This window comes from Thalassophryne amazonica, chromosome 1 (genome assembly GCF_902500255.1).
Source record: "Thalassophryne amazonica chromosome 1, fThaAma1.1, whole genome shotgun sequence".
Classification (NCBI taxonomy): domain Eukaryota; kingdom Metazoa; phylum Chordata; class Actinopteri; order Batrachoidiformes; family Batrachoididae; genus Thalassophryne; species Thalassophryne amazonica.
Window position 1 is genome coordinate 161,947,778 of NC_047103.1, and position 17,584 is coordinate 161,965,361.

General features: G+C 41.7%; 1 protein-coding gene across 2 annotated transcripts in view; it reads left to right on the top strand.

The window, feature by feature from the left end:
- LOC117517162 (inositol polyphosphate-4-phosphatase type I A-like) overlaps window positions 1-17,584 on the top strand; it is a 114,093-nt gene that overhangs the window by 19,090 nt on the left and 77,419 nt on the right. For both annotated transcript variants that reach the window (XM_034178088.1, XM_034178096.1), the window contains exon 2: window positions 16,474-16,594. The gene's annotated coding sequence lies outside the window, so the exon portion shown is untranslated. The remainder of the gene's footprint in view (window positions 1-16,473; window positions 16,595-17,584) is intronic.

Genomic DNA, 17,584 nt, shown 5'->3' on the forward strand with positions numbered 1-17,584 from the left:
ATTCTGCACGTGTTACAACAGCGTGGCTTCGTAGTAAAAGAGTGTGGGTACTAGACTGGCCTACCTGCAGTCCAGACCTGTCACCCATTGGAAATGTGTGGCGCATTGTGAAGCGCAAAATATGACAATGGAGACCCCAGACTGTTGAACAACTGAAGTCATACATCAAGAATGGGAAAGAATTCCACCTACACAGCTTCAACAATTAGTGTCCTCACTTCCCAAATGCTTATTGAGTGTTGTTAGAAGGAAAGATGATGTAACACAGTGTTAAACATAGCACTGTCCCAGCTTTTTTGAAACGTGTTGCAGGCATCCATTTCAAAATGAGCAAATATTTGCACACAATAAAGTTTATCAGTTTGAACATTAAATATCTTGTCTTTGTGGTATATTCAATTGAATATAGGTTGAAGAGGATTTGTAAATCATTGTATTCTGTTTTTATTTGCATTTTACACAACGTCCCAACTTCATTGGAATTGGGGTTGTAGTTCACCACCACCACAATGGGTTCAATATGAAGCTGTCATTATGTGTTTGTAGCTAATTCAGGGAGTTTAACAAAAACAACCAAATTACTATTTAGGAATAACAGCCATTTTAGATACAGTGCCTTCATTGTCAGAGGCCATAAGTAATCATACTAAATATAACTAAATATAAGCATTATTGTTAATACAGATGATTACTTTTACACCCAGTGTTCTTTACACAAATCATGAGATGGATACACAAACATTTCAAAGTCACTGAATTAGTCTTGGGCTACATTTGCAGCACTCATTATGAAATACACATAGTATTGTAGTACCATACTATGTGTATGTACCGTACTATGGCATAAATCTGTCTGGAGTACACAGTACCTTAGAATTTATTGAGAAATGGTCATATGTATGTATACAGGATATCAGCAGAGCAACATGTTTCCATACAGGAGGGGTGTGTGTGTGTGTGTGTGTTGCATGTGAGGATTTATGTGTTGACATACTGGCTTTCCTCAGCGGGATGTGTCTTACTTGAGAACACAGTGTTGCCACCTGATATTAAAAGCTTCTGCCAAATGAGCCCAAATATCTGTGCTGAAAACTAGCATCAAACTTGTGCAGATAAAATCATGATCTTCAGCATGAACAGAGCTGCATGAATGGAGACAGACACATGGTGACCAAATGGTAAACATCAGTGGTCCCAAATGAGGCATACCTGGAAGAAAAAAGTTGCAGTTCCTTGACTGGCCACTTGAGGTTTCCTCTAAAACTGAGCATTTTAAAATGTACAACTTTAGAGAAGAAATCAACATGTCTACAGCCTGGTACAAAAAACAATTTTGGTATCTCTAGATAGCTTATGCCTCCATCTTAACTGTACAGGGGTGAATTTTTTTCTGCCTTCTTATTCAAAATTATTTTTTATAAGAAATGCATAATTAGGGGTGTGGCCGTTTTGAGTGATACCTAACAGAAGCTATTCGTAGCTTGTCCGTTAGGTCCTGTTAATGCGTTATTACTGAAAAGATACACAGGCTATCATTTTTAATGCCTAGGCCAAAGATAGTGTATGAATAAACACTCTAACCAAGGTTTGCCTGTCAGCTTTGTGGTAACTTGAGGTTGGGGGTGGTCAGGCTTCATCTGTCCTGCCCAGGTCATACATGGTGTCAGCCATGCTCCACCTCTTTATCACATATGTTTTAGTCATGATGTAGGTAGAGTTAGCACTGCCAATGTGGCACCACCCAGAGCAGCAATTTCTGGGCTTCAAAATGTCTCTTCAGATCTGCAGAAAACCTATGGGTGACGTCACGGAGAGTTTGTCCAGTCTATGACAGTGACCTGATGCATGGCAAACTAATGTCCTTTCTTTTGGTAAATGCTTTCGTTAAATTGACTATTTTTTAAGTAAAGCATCACTTTTCTTTCTTTTAAAATTAGAGGTCACATTTGCCTTTATAAAAAAAAAAAACCTGTTGCTTTGCCAGGTGTATATACAACCCCTGGCAATAATTATGGAATCACCGGCCTCGGAGGATGTTCATTCAGTTGTTTAATTTTGTAGAAAAAAAGCAGATCACAGACATGACACAAAACTAAAGTCATTTCAAATGGCAACTTTCTGGCTTTAAGAAACACTATAAGAAATCAAGAAAAAAGATTGTGGCAGTCAGTAACGGTTACTTTTTTAGACCAAGCAGAGGAAAAAAATATGGAATCACTCAATTCTGAGGAAAAAATTATGGAATCACCCTGTAAATTTTCATCCCCAAAACTAACACCTGCATCAAATCAGATCGGCTCCTTGACATTGACCCTATGCCATGACATTGACCCTATGTGTCTTTTTGCAAGGAATGCTTTCAGTTTTTGCTCTATGGCAAGATGCATTATCATCTTTCTTTCAACAAAATTAAACAACTGAATGAACATCCTCCAAGGCCAGTGATTCCATAATTTTTGCCAGGGGTTGTATATAAAAAAAAAAATCCAGGCTATTGTTATGCCTTAACTCTTGTATATGCGTGACATGAAGAACCACTCTGTACTAAACTGTATTAGCATAAATCAAACTTTTCTCCACAAACAAACAGCGCATACTCCAAAGCACCTACACTTTGGGATTACCAGGCTAAACTAAAAAAATGTTAATAATAATTGCAGTGTTTTCCACAGAAAGGAAGTGTAATGTGGTGGGAGTCGACCATGGATGGGGGTGCCAACAATGCTAATTAGTAGCCAATTTACAACTTGGATAACTTTTTTGTTGGTGGATTAGCTTATTAGCTATGTTTTTCGATGGCTTTATTAACGATGGCTTTCATTGATTCAAGTAAAATGACCACCAGATTTTTAAGGTTCAATACTAATTCAAATAGCAGTGCCCGATGTGTCCCAAGAGCCGTAGGATTTGTGACTGTCAGTTATTTTTTTAATGAAATGTTTGGTCTGAAAAATAGAACAATTACCGTTGCTTAACAGAGTCAAAGTTGCTGTTGTCAGGCGTGGGCTGCGGGAGTATTTTTAAATCCCAAGCAGTACTGGTGCAGCATTTATCATAAGAATTGTACATTCAGATCTTGAGGTTCATTTGCAACAGGTTTTGATTTTGCTATTTCCCAACATCTTAACTGTCTCTGTTCTGTAATTCCTCCTCAGCATTTTTGGCATAGAAGTGAGAAATCAAAGACTGCAAAGCACTGGCAACATGTTTTTACAGACCTGAACCTGATCACTTCTGTTCTTTGTCAGCTGGTTTTCATTGAGTGTGTCGTTCATATGATCTGAGCTGGTGCTTGCGTTTTTTTTTTTCTAACTTGGTAAAACTGAGTTATAACCTAGAACCTTGAGCACACTTCTGCTTTCATGTGTCTCTTTAAATAGTTATTTTCATGTTGAACAACAAAAACATGCTCATGTTCTGATGTGTTATTCAGTTCCAAGAACTAAAATTTCTGCTTAACCACATGCTGGAGTGAAATTTGATTTCATTTGACAGCATATAAATGACAAAGTGAATATGAACAATTTAGATGCAAAATGCTATAAGTCCATTTCAAATGGGGAAAATGCAATGAAAAATTCACAGCAAAATGCATTAGAAAATGCAGGGTTTTTTTTTAATAAAATGAAAATAGTGTTTTCAGATTCATAAATATTTTGCACAGTGACCTAAGCAGCCAAATGCATATTGACCTCAACTAAATATTGTAGTTTTGCATTTGTAGCATTTTGCATCTAAGCTCTTCATGTGTAAGTGGAGAAACAAAGCTGCAACAGGTGCAGACATGCTGAAACAGAACATAAGAGCATTGTATATTATTGAAAATGCAGATGCAGCATTGATTAAAGTATTTTGTGCATAGTGAGGCGGATTTATGCACATTGAGTGGGAGGAGGTTAAGATGATTTCATGAGTGTGGTGTTGAGTGAACAATGTGGGTTTGAGCAGTGTTGCTGCTCGAGGGAAGAAACAGTTAAGTCCGGTGGTGGCAGGACAGAGTTTCTGCTACCATCTACCAGAGGTCAAAGAGGTGCAAGCAATTCATCAGAGGAGCAGGAAGGGCTGGCGACCACAATGGAGGGGGCTTGTCTAAAATAAACAATTATATATATAGTGCAAATACTGTACTTAGACTTGTATGCATCTTGAATGTGATTATGGCAGCAAAGCAGGTACAGTAGATACTAAGTGTCGTCAGATGGAAGTTACTGCTGAGAGATGATGCTTTCAAAAATTTCCTGAAACAACAGAAGGAAGTGCTCCAGTCTTGAAGAAGAAATACTCATAGATCACACACACTAACACTCTGAATGAGGTTTCTACATGACTCAGACCATGATCTAATTTTTGTGTGACTGAAAGTCATGAATTCTGCAAGCAACTGAAGCGTTGGTCTCTGTGTTGTACTTTAATATAGATTTAATCAGCTCATAACTTTGTGTTCAGTGTGTTGGCTTTTAATGTTGATTCTGGAACAGCAAGTGGGCAGATGACGTGTTCACAAGTGGAGTAAAACCTTGGCTGAAAGGCATGAATGAGTGTTTTTAAAGAGTGACATCCAGGTCGAAGTTGGACTGAAGTAAAGGCACCTTGACACTTGATGAATTTGATCTGCGCACTGGTATGCAATCTGCCGTGTCAGAGAGTAAACGCGTTGTAAACTGTGCACGAGTACAAAGAACATTTCAAAATATTCAAAATCTCTGGCATGCATTAATTTTGTGAACCACATGTGAACATTGCGCAAACAATTCAAAAAACGCTGTGTCAGTGCAAGTCACTGAGTCAGCGCGACACACCACAGCGCAGCTCATCTGAATGATTATGACGAGATGTTAAATCTATAATGAACAGAATTTTACAGACAAGAAAATGCATTCTCCACGTCATGAAGCACATGAGAACAGCCATAATTCCTCTATGATTCCAGAGTGATTGAGATGGTTTCATCAGCCAAACTCTTGAGAGGAAATGATTTATCTGCTACAAAATAATTATTTTATATAATGCAGTGCCCAGTGGCACAAAGTGCAGCATCCAGTGGAACTAAGCGGGTCGCATTGGCACGAGGATTTGCGGGGGTTAAATGTGTGCAAGTGGCTAAAACTACTGGGTTGATAAAATGATGCAAGAAGAACTCGTGTTTACATGTGAGAAAACACCTTACGTGTCCTTTTAATTAGCTGAGGTACAAAATGATAGCATACATCATGTTAACAGATGGCAGAGGGTTAGCCTGCTGTAGCAAATAATGTAAACAGGTGACACTGTCACATGGCTGAGATTGAGGGGGAGAAAAGTGTGTGTGTGTGTGTGTGTGTGTGTGTGTGTGTGTGTGTGTGTGTGTGTGTGTGTGTGTGTGTGTGTGTGTGTGTGTGTGTGTGTGTGTGTGTGTGTGTGTGTGGCCCAATCTGCTAAACCGTAAACACCAAACTGCTTATTTTAGTCTCTAACAGACTTGCCCTCCTATTTTTATTTTATTTTATTTATTTTTAGGTCTTGGTAATGTGGTGGCCTGAACAATTGCTGTGTGACCTCATGGTGTTGTGACAGTGACTGACTTTGACACAATGCGTCTTCCAGCTTTTATCTTTTCAGTTCATATATTGTTGTCAAGACCTGTTTTTGTACCGTCCCTTAATAGACCTAGATCCACTTGCAGTCCCGGTTTATGTGCTTACATGTCAGGGGCTCTGGTCTGGATATTCTGTGGCTGATACAGAGTGTATGTGTGTTGTTTGACACAAATCTATGCACATCTGCAGAATAACACGCTGGGTTAAATTTGGGGCCCCCTTATATGGCAGCATTACCTGAGCCAAGTTCACAGGCAGTTTTAACTCCTTGAGTTGATGTGCACATCCTGTGTTTTGACATCTTTGTACCATTTTGCCAGTAAAAGCAACAACCATACTGTATGTGGTAGTTGACTTTAATTATGTGTTAAATTTGTCATCTTTTACAGGTCATGCACAAAGTGGTATTTTATTCACATGGGCGAGTGTTGGATTAGGAAACAAAATGTTTATGAATTTATTGCAGTGTGTGCTCACAAGTCTTTTGACAAAATAGATAATTGTTAGTATATCTCTGTTAGTTAAAAAAAAAATCACATGACACTGCTTGTAATTACCTCACTACAGTCAAAGTAATTTGGACTTGACAGGTTTAGATTAGAATTCCCCCCTTTTTGTATTCATATTAAAATGTGGAAATGCTTGTTCCTACATCTGGACTGGAGTGTTGGTCAGATACACCCAACATCAACAGCTTGACATTCAGTCAGTTCATTCATGCCTATAAAAGGAATCAAACTTGGAAAAGGATGACGTGCAGGAAAGCCTTTTTATCTGGAAACGAGAATAAAGGTCTGAGCTTGAGCGTGAACTCTGTCAAAAGATGGTGTTTTTGGCTTTGAGAGTGGAAAATATGACTCCACTTGGCAGAGTCTGGAAAATACCTTCTAGGAGTTGAAACAAAGTGGTCTAGAGCTGAATCTTGTAATCATCTTGTTGGCATTAATGTTCATGGAACTTTGTTTAGCCGAGTGCAAGCGGGCCGAGATGGCCCGCTTGCACTCGGCCGAGACGGACGCACTTTTCTCCCTCCCTCCTTATCTTTCCTGCTTCTGTGGCGTGTTGTCTGTGAGGCTGCAACTTTGCTCTTCTGGAAAATGACAAAAATAGATCTGTTAAAGTGGTCTCTGAATGCAATTGACACAATTTTTTCTACAAGACATTCGGGGGCGGAGGACCCGACCTGTCCTGCCAGGACGCATGTGATGGGTTACGTGATGGACTCGTGGAGGAGATGGCAGGTCATGTGCCTTTACATGCTTTCTGTGGAGGACGTCGAAGATGTGTACATATTCGGCTTGGTGGTGACCGGCTTTCTGCTGTGTGGAGCGGGCACAGCGCTGGTTTACCGGAAAATCAAGAAAGTGGAAGCAGCTTTGATTGGTCCTTCCAGGCTGCCCTACATGATTGATTCGATTGGGAAGGCAGTGGCTGCGCAGTCGGCGGGTGTTAACCGCACGCTGGAAAAGATCTCGAGCAGAATCGCAGCCCTGGAAACCCGCTTTGACCGTCTGTGAAGACCACATTGTACATTCAGATGCATTGAGAGCCACTCTGTTCTCAGAACTGTGGAATCTTTCAGGCGTCTGCTAATCTGGTTATTCATTTGGCCTCCCTAACACAGCTGCACTTCAAGGTCGCTGTGATAAAACCTCCTCAGAAGATCAACACTTCTCCTCGCCTCGCTGCCTGGTCTTCCCCCCTCCCCTCAGCTTCTCCAGCTCTGACGTTGACTGTGACAGTGGACTGCTCAGGGCTGAGCCCCTCCCCCTCCTGGATTGTCGGACAAGGCCGTTGACGGCGCCAAATAGGCTGCCTCCGGAGTGTTCTGATAAACTGGACCTTTCAAATCTCGGTTGTCGTCCTGCGTCCTTGTTTTGTCTGTGTGATTATTGTTTTTCTGTGCTGATGGGGATTTTTTTTCCTCATTGCTGCTGTGTAATGCAGCGGCTATGAGGGTTTTTTTTTTCTCCTTTTCCCTCGTGTTTTGCTTTTCAATATATGTTTCTGTACCGGGCCGGCCTATGTGTGTTGTGTGTCGTTTGTTATGGGTCGGTCTTGGTTTGCTCAGCCCTGCTGTTGACCAAGGCATGGATGTACATCTGGAGCTGGTCCCCGGGCGCCTAATGGCGACTTCTGCTCCTACTGGCAGTTAGGATGGGTTAAATGCAGTAGACACATTTCATTGTGCAGGGAACATGTTCTTCTGTGCATATGACAATAAAATTCCTTTGAATCCTTGAATCCTTTATGGCAGCGAAATGTCCTTTTGTTCTGGCTTGCTTTTTTTATTCTGTTACTTGAGAGCTGATAAGTGTATTACTCTGTTTTGCAAAGGAAGCACATCTTTATTCTTCCTCTTGAACTTCTCATAATAGGCTAAACGTATGTGGTATATAAGGTTTTCTTCAGACTGCTAGTTCAAATCGGATTTATTGCATAGCTGATTCAAATCTGATTTCACTGATTGAGTGTCAGAAGTCACTGAGGTAGTGAAAACAACTCATTGGCAAGTCACCTGGAGTGGATGAGATTCAAGTAAAGTGTCTTTTATTGTTATTGTACATACATGTATGCAGCCAAATCTGTACTCTGCATTTAACTCATCGTAATTGCAGTTAGACACAATTCAACCGCTAGGAGCAGTGGGCAGCCGCAGTCTTGTGCCCAGAGACCAACTCCAGATAATTCGCCCTGAGATGCTGAAGTCTCTGAATATTTTTTGGGCTGTCTTGGCTGACATACCGAGACACAGTTACATGGAGGTCTGACCTCTGGATTGGTGAACTGCAATGGTGGGTCCCATCTTTGTGCGCTGGGCAGGTTTGAGGCAGAATATGAAGCAACTGGTATGAGGATCAACAACTACAAATTTGACACTGCAGATTTGACAATTTGACAGAGCCAAGTAGAAGAGTGTCTCTCCCTTATTTAGCAGGAGTAGGGGAAAAACTACAGATGATCTTCAGACAGCACAAAATCTCAGTTTACTTTAAAACTAACACCTTGAGACAGAAATTAGTTCACCCTAAGGACAGGATCCCTAGTTACAAACAGAGGAATGCGGTGTATTCTGTCAGATGTCAGGAAAACTGTAACGAACACTACATAGGTGAGACTAAGCAGCCATTGCACAAAAGGCTATACCAGCACCGCAGAGAGGGCGCCGGTGAACCTCAGTCTGCAGTTCATCTTCACCTTAAAGACACTAACCACACATATGAGGACAAGGGAGTTAAAATCTTAGCCAGAGAAAAGAAATAGTTTGAGAGGGGAGTGAAAGAAGCATTGTATGTGAAACAGTTGAAACCCAGCCTTAACCGGGGAGGGGGTCTGAGACACGCTTTGTCCCCTGTTTACAATGGGGTACTCAGGTCAAAGCAGTTTCAGTCTTTTGTTCATGGTAATGAGTCATTCACGTTGTCAGGAGAGGTGTCAGTCCCATCGTTAGGAGAGACAGCTACCCTGTCATTAAGAGGGTGCTGACTAGAGCACAATAGGTGCTAATTAGACGAATTGTTAAGTCACTACCCAATAGCAGTCTGCGTTTCGGAAGGAGGGGTCTAGTTAGGTTTAAAACTCCAGATTTTGTTGGCTTCTGTTTTATTCTTCTCTACAAGAGTCAAGACAGAAGGGGTGGTGGCCAAGTGGTTAATGCACTTGGTTTCAGTGCAGAAGGTGCCACATTTCTCCATGTAATGTGGAGTTGCGTCAGGAAGGGCATCCGGCGTAAAACCTGTGCCAATTCAACATGCAGATCCTCCTTGGATTTGCTGTGGCGACCCCGAGTGCAAACAAGGGAGCAGCCGAAGGGATTTACTTACAAGAGTCAAGACAGAAGTCAGACTACCAGAGCAAGAATTTTAGCTGAGGAAGCTTCTGCGATTAGAAGCAAAACGTCCTTGCGTCAAGCAACTCGGTCCATTTGAAGATTCAAGCTTCTCTAATATCCTTCCTGGTTGTTTCCTTCAGGAGGTCTGAGGAGGCCCCTGGGAAAGTTCAGGACACACTGGAGGGATCACATTTCCAAGCTGACTTGGGAGCTTCTGTCACCATGACCCAGACCTGGAAAGTGGCAAAAAATGTATGAATGAATCAATGACTGTTCACATTATACATAGCAACTGACCTTATCTGATCTCTGTGGTAGTCATCATTTTCCATCTTTTTCCACATTGGTTGCTATAGTAATGACATAGTGCCCAGCAGAGTGGGAGCAAGCATTGATCTGCATTTTTAATGGGAACTCCCTCCCCCACACCCATCATCTCAATCTCTTGCGTCATCTCGCCCCACGTTAGCAAACCACAACAGCACCGGACACACTCACAGAAGGCATCCCTGTATTATTAAGCCCTGGTCCCACCAAATAATGAAGGATGAATAATGAGGCAGTATATTCGATTAAAAAGGCTCATCTCTGAACGGGGCGCTAATTTCATGTTCAAAATTTAATAACAGCGTAGGGCAGTTTGTGTGCGAGTTACTACGAAGACTAACAAGGATTATAGAGGCATGTGTATGGTGAGGATGAGGCTGTTAAAATCCCATTGTCCGAGCACCTGGCAGCTACAAGGATCGTTTTGGACAGGCTCAACCCTCTTGTGCATAATCCCACCTGCTTTGTACGCCGGACGCTGTATATAAATTAATTATTTTGTAGTGGATTAATCATTTTCTGTCAGTTTGGATGTTGAAAACACCTCTAATCGCTTCTGGAATCACAGAGAACCGTTTCATCTGGACCCTTTTGTTTTCCTCTCTCCTGCTCCATGAAGTGGAGAACATATTTTGGAACAGCTTAAAAGATAATTATTTTTTATTGTAATAGCTTGGTAAAACAGTTGCATGTTCATTCCTTCTTTATAAGCTGCTGTAAAAGTATGTTTATGATATATTTAACATCTTCTAATGGATCAGATGAGGTGTTCTCTGTGCGCACTGACGCAATGACTCTTGCTCAAGAAATCCATTTATCCAGAACGGCAGCACGCATGCGCAAAAGACTGATTTTTGCAATGAATAACGGACGAACACAAAGTTAAAAGTTGGATCACGGTGTCAAAATGCCTGTTAAGCCACGGAAGGAATAAATCCATCGAGAGGAAGCGCTGAGGTGACTGTCCAGGAACCTGTAGCGCACACCCGCCAGACAGTACTGGCACGTCTATTTTTGGACGGCATTTAAAAAATGTGACATCTTGAATGGATGCTGTGAATTGAAAACCCACACTTAAAGGGATCAAGATCAAGTGTGGGATGGCTGGATGTTTGGACCAAACCCATGCCAAACGTGCACCAATGCCACGTTAACATGGCGCTACATAGATCATATGTGGCTTGACGTGGATCATATGCGGCGACACGAGCCATTTGAGGCTGGACTGGGGTCAAATCACAGGTCAGTTGTGGCTCACTAGAGGCTGATACCTGACACGTGAGGTACTTAGAGACACGTAGAGGCTTCTTCATATTGGATACGTGATAGATGAAAACATGGATCATTCTTCAAATAATCGCTGACACACCCATGCGTGGCTCATTATTCATGGCTTATTATTCGTAGGACTGGAGCTTTAAGCCTAACTGTATCTGTGCAGTCTGTCTGGAATGGATGTTGTCAGATGAACAGGCCTACTGATGGCATGAGGAAGCCTGGATAACCCCTGCCTGTGTGGACTTCTCATCAAATTAATCATTTTTTTTCTTTTATAAAGTTGTGTTGTTTGATTTCCTGTTTTCTGTTCCTTCAGTTTTGTAAAACTTTGCAAGTAAGTAATGGGTTACCCTTTTGAGTATTGCCTGCTTGAGGTTTCTTCCTCAGTATCATCAGAAGGAGTTTTTCCTTACTACTGTCACCTGTGTGCTTGCTCTAGGGGTTGGTAAGGTTAGACTTTACTTGTGTGAAGCGCCTTGCGGCAGCTTTGTTATAATTTGGCATTTATATAAATGAAATAAATAAATAAAGCTTGAACATTGAAGCCATCATCTTTGTTTTCAAACATCTTCATTTGCTCTGTTTGTTTCAATTTATTTCAATTTACACTCAACAAAAATATAAACGCAACACTTTTGGTTTTGCTCCCATTTTGTATGAGATGAACTCAAAGATCTAAAACTTTTTCCACATACACAATATCACCATTTCCCTCAAATATTGTTCACAAACCAGTCTAAATCTGTGATAGTGAGCACTTCTCCTTTGCTGAGATAAGCCATCCCACCTCACAGGTGTGTCATATCAAGATGCTGATTAGACACCATGATTAGTGCACGGGTGTGCCTTAGACTGTCCACAATAAAAGGCCACTCTGAAAGGTGCAGTTTTGTTTTATTGGGGGGGATACCAGTCAGTATCTGGTGTGACCACCATTTGCCTCATGCAGTGCAACACATCTCCTTCGCGTAGAGTTGATCAGGTTGTCAATTGTGGCCTGTGGAATGTTGGTCCACTCCTCTTCAATGGCTGTGCGAAGTTGCTGGATATTGGCAGGAACTGGTACACGCTGTCGTATACGCCGGTCCAGAGCATCCCAAACATGCTCAGTGCGTGACATGTCCGGTGAGTATGCCGGCCATGCAAGAACTGGGACATTTTCAGCTTCCAAGAATTGTGTACAGATCCTTGCATCATGGGGCCGTGCATTATCCTGCTGCAACATGAGGTGATGTTCTTGGATGTATGGCACAACAATGGGCCTCAGGATCTCGTCACGGTATCTCTGTGCATTCAAAATGCCATCAATAAAATGCACCTGTGTTCTTCGTCCATAACAGACGCCTGCCCATACCATAACCCCACTGCCACCATGGGCCACTCGATCCACAACATTGACATCAGAAAACCGCTCACCCACACAACGCCACACACACTGTCTGCCATCTGCCCTGGACAGTGTGAACCGAGATTCATTCGGTTACGACGATGAACTGGAGTCAGGTCGAGACCCCAATGAGGACGACGAGCATGCAGATGAGCTTCCCTGAGACGGTTTCTGACAGTTTGTGCAGAAATTCTTTGGTTATGCAAACCGATTGTTTCAGCAGCTGTCCGAGTGGCTGGTCTCAGACGATCTTGGAGGTGAACATGCTGGATGTGGAGGTCCTGGGCTGGTGTGGTTACACGTGGTCTGCGGTTGTGAGGCTGGTTGGATGTACTGCCAAATTCTCTGAACCGCCTTTGGAGACGGCTTATGGTAGAGAAATGAACATTCAATACACGAGCAACAGCTCTGGTTGACATTCCTGCTGTCAGCATGCCAATTGCACGCTCCCTCAAATCTTGCGACATCTGTGGCATTGTGCTGTGTGATAAAACTACACCTTTCAGAGTGGCCTTTTATTGTGGGCAGTCTAAGGTACACCTTGCACTAATCATGGTGTCTAATCAGCATCTTGATATGGCACACCTGTGAGGTGGGATGGATTAGCTCAGCAAAGGAGAAGTGCTCACTATCACAGATTTAGACTGGTTTGTGAACAATATTTGAGGGAAATGGTGATATTGTGTATGTGGAAAAAGTTTTAGATCTTTGAGTTCATCTCATACAAAATGGGAGCAAAACCAAAAGTGTTGCGTTTATATTTTTGTTGAGTGTATTTTCCTTTATATAGCGCCAAATCACAACAGAGTTGCCTCAATGCACTTCACACAGGTAAGGTCTAACCTTACCAACCCCCAGAGCAACAGTGGTAAGGAAAAACTTGTTGTTTGTTCACAGCACTTTTCAGACCTGTATAAGGAGGAATAAAAGCTTACGGTAAACAAGTAATAATTGTGGATTAATTGTTGTTTGTCGGTGGAATGTGAGTGCGGAAATGTCGTTGTTGTAATGACCATGACAATAAAAGCTATCTATCTGTCTGTCTGTCTGTCTGTCTGTCATTAATTATTATTAATTATTAATTGTTGTAACATATTTGTCATCTGTTTGCCATGAAGTGTGGAAGCAGGGGGTTGCAAATAAGCAAGATGTTTCCTGCAGTTCTGATCAATGACTTCATAATTTCATCTCTGGCAGAACACTTTTTTCAATTTTTGCCTTTGCATCAATTCACTTATTTAAAAAGTTGACAATTTGAAAGTCAATACTCTGAAGCACTGTTCCTCTAGGGATCACTGTGATCAAATTTCAGACTTAAAAGCATCAGTTCTGTGTAATACGATGCGTCCTGCTGTCAGCAATCTCACTATGACATTTTATTCGAATCATCCATGAAGGAAGTAAAATCAAAGTTTGTCATGGTCTAATAAAAGTTTTTTTTTTTTTTTTTTTTTTTTAATGGAGTTAAATCCAGTTCAGATTCACAGAAGAAAAGACACATTTGAGAATGGCTCAAGTCTTTCATATTTTAACCAAGAAACAGGATGTGTGTTTTCCTGTTAGTCGTACGTACAGCACATTTAAAGACGGAACTTGCCAGCCAGCTATGCCAGGCTGCAATAGCTGTGATTGGACCACTTCATAGTTTTATGCATTTCAAATGTTGCAAGTGGTGCAGAAGCAGAAATCTTCAGGCTGTATGTGCCACTAAAAGTGTGGTCGCTTTGAGTGACAGCTGTGTGCTGGTGTTTTCAAGCCATCAGTTATAAATTCCACCACGAGGTCTATTAAAAATGTACATTTATCAAATACCTGAACCAAAGTTAAAGTCTTAGCAGTAGCTTCACTTGTTTGGGAACTACCACATTGGATGGAATTACCAAGTTATGGGTTGGCCAGTGTTAGATGGAGTCAGGCGCTGTCAAGTTGGTGACATTTCGAACTACCCTATTTGAGCTTCAGAACTGCTCTTCAGAAAGCCTTTGGGTGATATGAGAGGGTTTGCCCAGTATATAAGAAAAGAAATAAGTACATAGTAGCAAAAAAGATATATTAGGGATGGGATGATATGCTTTTCCACCGATTTGATTCTCTCACGACGTTTTGGGTGCCGATTCGATTTAAATTGTGATTTTTACAATATTGCCGATTTTTGCGATTCTTAGTTTAGTACCAGTGAAAAAGTTGCATAATGATGTCTGCAGTCTATATCAGGAGGTATATTTCCCACAAAAATACATATCACATGTGAATCTGTTTTTGATATTTATTTAGCAGCTTATTTAACTGTTCTGCTCAGTCAGTGCTGTAAAAAAACACATTTCACAAACAGAACACCTGAACCTGAGTACCTGAAAACTCAAATGTGAGCCTTTAACTTTATTAAATTGAATTTGAAAAGTGCTCTTTTAAAAACCTAGACTTCAGAAGTACGAGGGCTGTCCGTAAAGTATAGGTCCTTTTTATTTTTTTCAAAAACTATATGGATTTCATTCATATGTTTTTACGTCAGACATGCTTGAACCCTCGTGCGCATGCGTGAGTTTTTCCACGCCTGTCGGTGACGTCATTCGCCTGTGAGCACTCCTTGTGGGAGGAGTCGTCCAGCCCCTCGTCGGAATTCCTTTGTCTGAGAAGTTGCTGAGAGACTGGCGCGTTGTTTGATCAAAATTTTTTCTAAACCTGTGAGACACATCGAAGTGGACATGGTTCGAAAAATTAAGCTGGTTTTCAGTGAAAATTTTAACAGCTGGTGAGAGATTTTGAGGTGATTCTGTCGCTTTAAGGACTTTTCACGGTGCGAGACGTCGCGCAGCGCTCTCAGGCAGCGTCATCAGCCTGTTTCAAGCTTAAAACCTCCACATTTCAGGCTCTATTGATCCAGGACGTCGTGAGAGAACAGAGACGTTTCAGAAGAAGTCGGTTTCAGCATTTTATCCGGATATTCCACTGTTAAAGGAGATTTTTTTAATGAAAGACGTGCGGACGGGTCCGCGCGTCGGGACGCAGCCGACGCGGCGCGGCGGCACAGGAAAAACACCTCCGTGTTGATAACCATTTGTTAAAATCCAGTTGGCTTTTGATGGCTTTCAGTGGAGTGAGTATATGAGAAATTGTTTATCAGCTGGAGATGTTCCAACTTGTCCTCAAAGCTTCCAACAGAGGTGTTTTTCCTGTGACGGAGCGTCGCGGCGGCTGCGAGCCGACGCGCGGACCCGTCCGCACGTCTTTCATTAAAAAAATCTCCTTTAACAGTGGAATATCCGGATAAAATGCTGAAACCGACTTCTTCTGAAACTTCTCTGTTCTCTCATGACGTCCTGGATCAATAGAGCCTGAAATGTGGAGGTTTTAAGCTTGAAACAGGCTGATGACGCTGCCTGAGAGCGCTGCGCGACGTCTCGCACTGTGAAAAGTTCTTAAAGCGACAGAATCACCTCAAAATCTCTCACCAGCTGTTAAAATTTTCACTGAAAACCAGCTTAATTTTTCGAACCATGTCCACTTCGATGTGTCTCACAGGTTTAGAAAAAATTTTGATCAAACAAAGCGCCAGTCTCTCAGCAACTTCTCAGACAAAGGAATTCCGACGAGGGGCTGGATGACTCCTCCCACAAGGAGTGCTCACAGGCGAATGACGTCACCGACAGGCATGGAAAAACTCACGCATGCGCACGAGGGTTCAAGCATGTCTGACGTAAAAACATATGAATGAAATCCATATAGTTTTTGAAAAAAATAAAAAGGACCTATACTTTACGGACAGCCCTCGTAGTAAATAAAATGTATAATACACAAACAAAAATATTTACTTTTGTAGCTTATTTAACTGTTCTGCTTAGTCAGTGCTGTAATAAAACAAATTTCACAAACAGAGCACCTGAACCTGAGCACCTGAAAACTCAAATGTGACCCTCTTGTTTCAGAGAAATACTTTCTGGAAGGTATCACGTACCTCTGCTCCAGCGTGTGTAGCATGTTCCTGAAACCCATATTTTCCACAACACTGTGAGGCTGCAGGTCTTTGCAAATAAAGTCCGTGATTGATTTTGTGATGCTTTTCTCTTTGTCAGAACTGCTGGATAGGTTGGAAAATGCTGCTTTCAGTGTCTGCTGGCTTGCTGCTGCTGTAGGACGTTTGGCTGGAAGCTCTGCATTTACTTCAGGATGGTGCCTTGCTAGTTGGGCTTTGAGGTTTGTCGTATTTCCGCAGTACACAACAAATCGCTTTTGACATGTCCAGTTCTGCTTTACCCTTTCAGCCCAAATAAATAAATAAATAAATGTGTGTGTGTGTGTGTGTGTGTGTGTGTGTCTGTCTGTGTGGTACAGAGAAACTTTTGTACAAAACTGGATATTTCAGTGGCAGTGGATCACCAGGGTTTTCATGTATCCCATAATCCCTTGCGTGCCAGACAGTCGCTGCAGTCAAAACAACATAGAGAATCCACATGACAATTGTAAATGAATATTATACTAGAAAAATGTAATTTTTTATGCTTTTTGTCATGTTAATAAGAGACTGCTACATGATATCCTGAACAGTGTTGTAAAGAACAATAATCAAGACGTTAAAGAGCAAACTTCACTTTCCCCCAGAACGACATGATCAGGAAGCGATTGTAGCTCACAGCAGCTCCCTTTGAAAATAACAGAGAAACGACCTGTGATTCTCGCATGTTTACATAAAACAAACGCAATAACAATGTCTATAAACCCAGAGAATATATTCATGAGAGTTTTAGGCACAATATTAAAATAGTTTTATGTTGCGATGTTAATGGTGTTGTCCGTGTGCCGCAGTTGAAGTGCAGCATGATCAGAGCGTCTCAATGCAGTTCTCAATGTTACTGAGATCTCGCAGCGCGGCAACCTCTCTGAAGTTTTGCGGGATTTTAAACCTGAAAAGGGTGGATTGCACATTAACAAATATTGCACTCCTTTCAAATGTGGTATGTGAATGACATGGCTGTTTGGTTCCAGTGGCATTCATAGCTCTAACAGTAGTTGGGTAGAAACTGTATTTCAGTCTATTTGTACTTGCTTTAATGGTGCTGGACTGTCTGTTTGACAGCAGTAGCTCAAACACAGAGTGGCCAGGGTGGGATGAATCCTTTAGGCTGGTGTTGCCTTTGAGCATCAGCTTCTTGTTTTACGCATTGTTTAATTGATAAATCTGTGTAG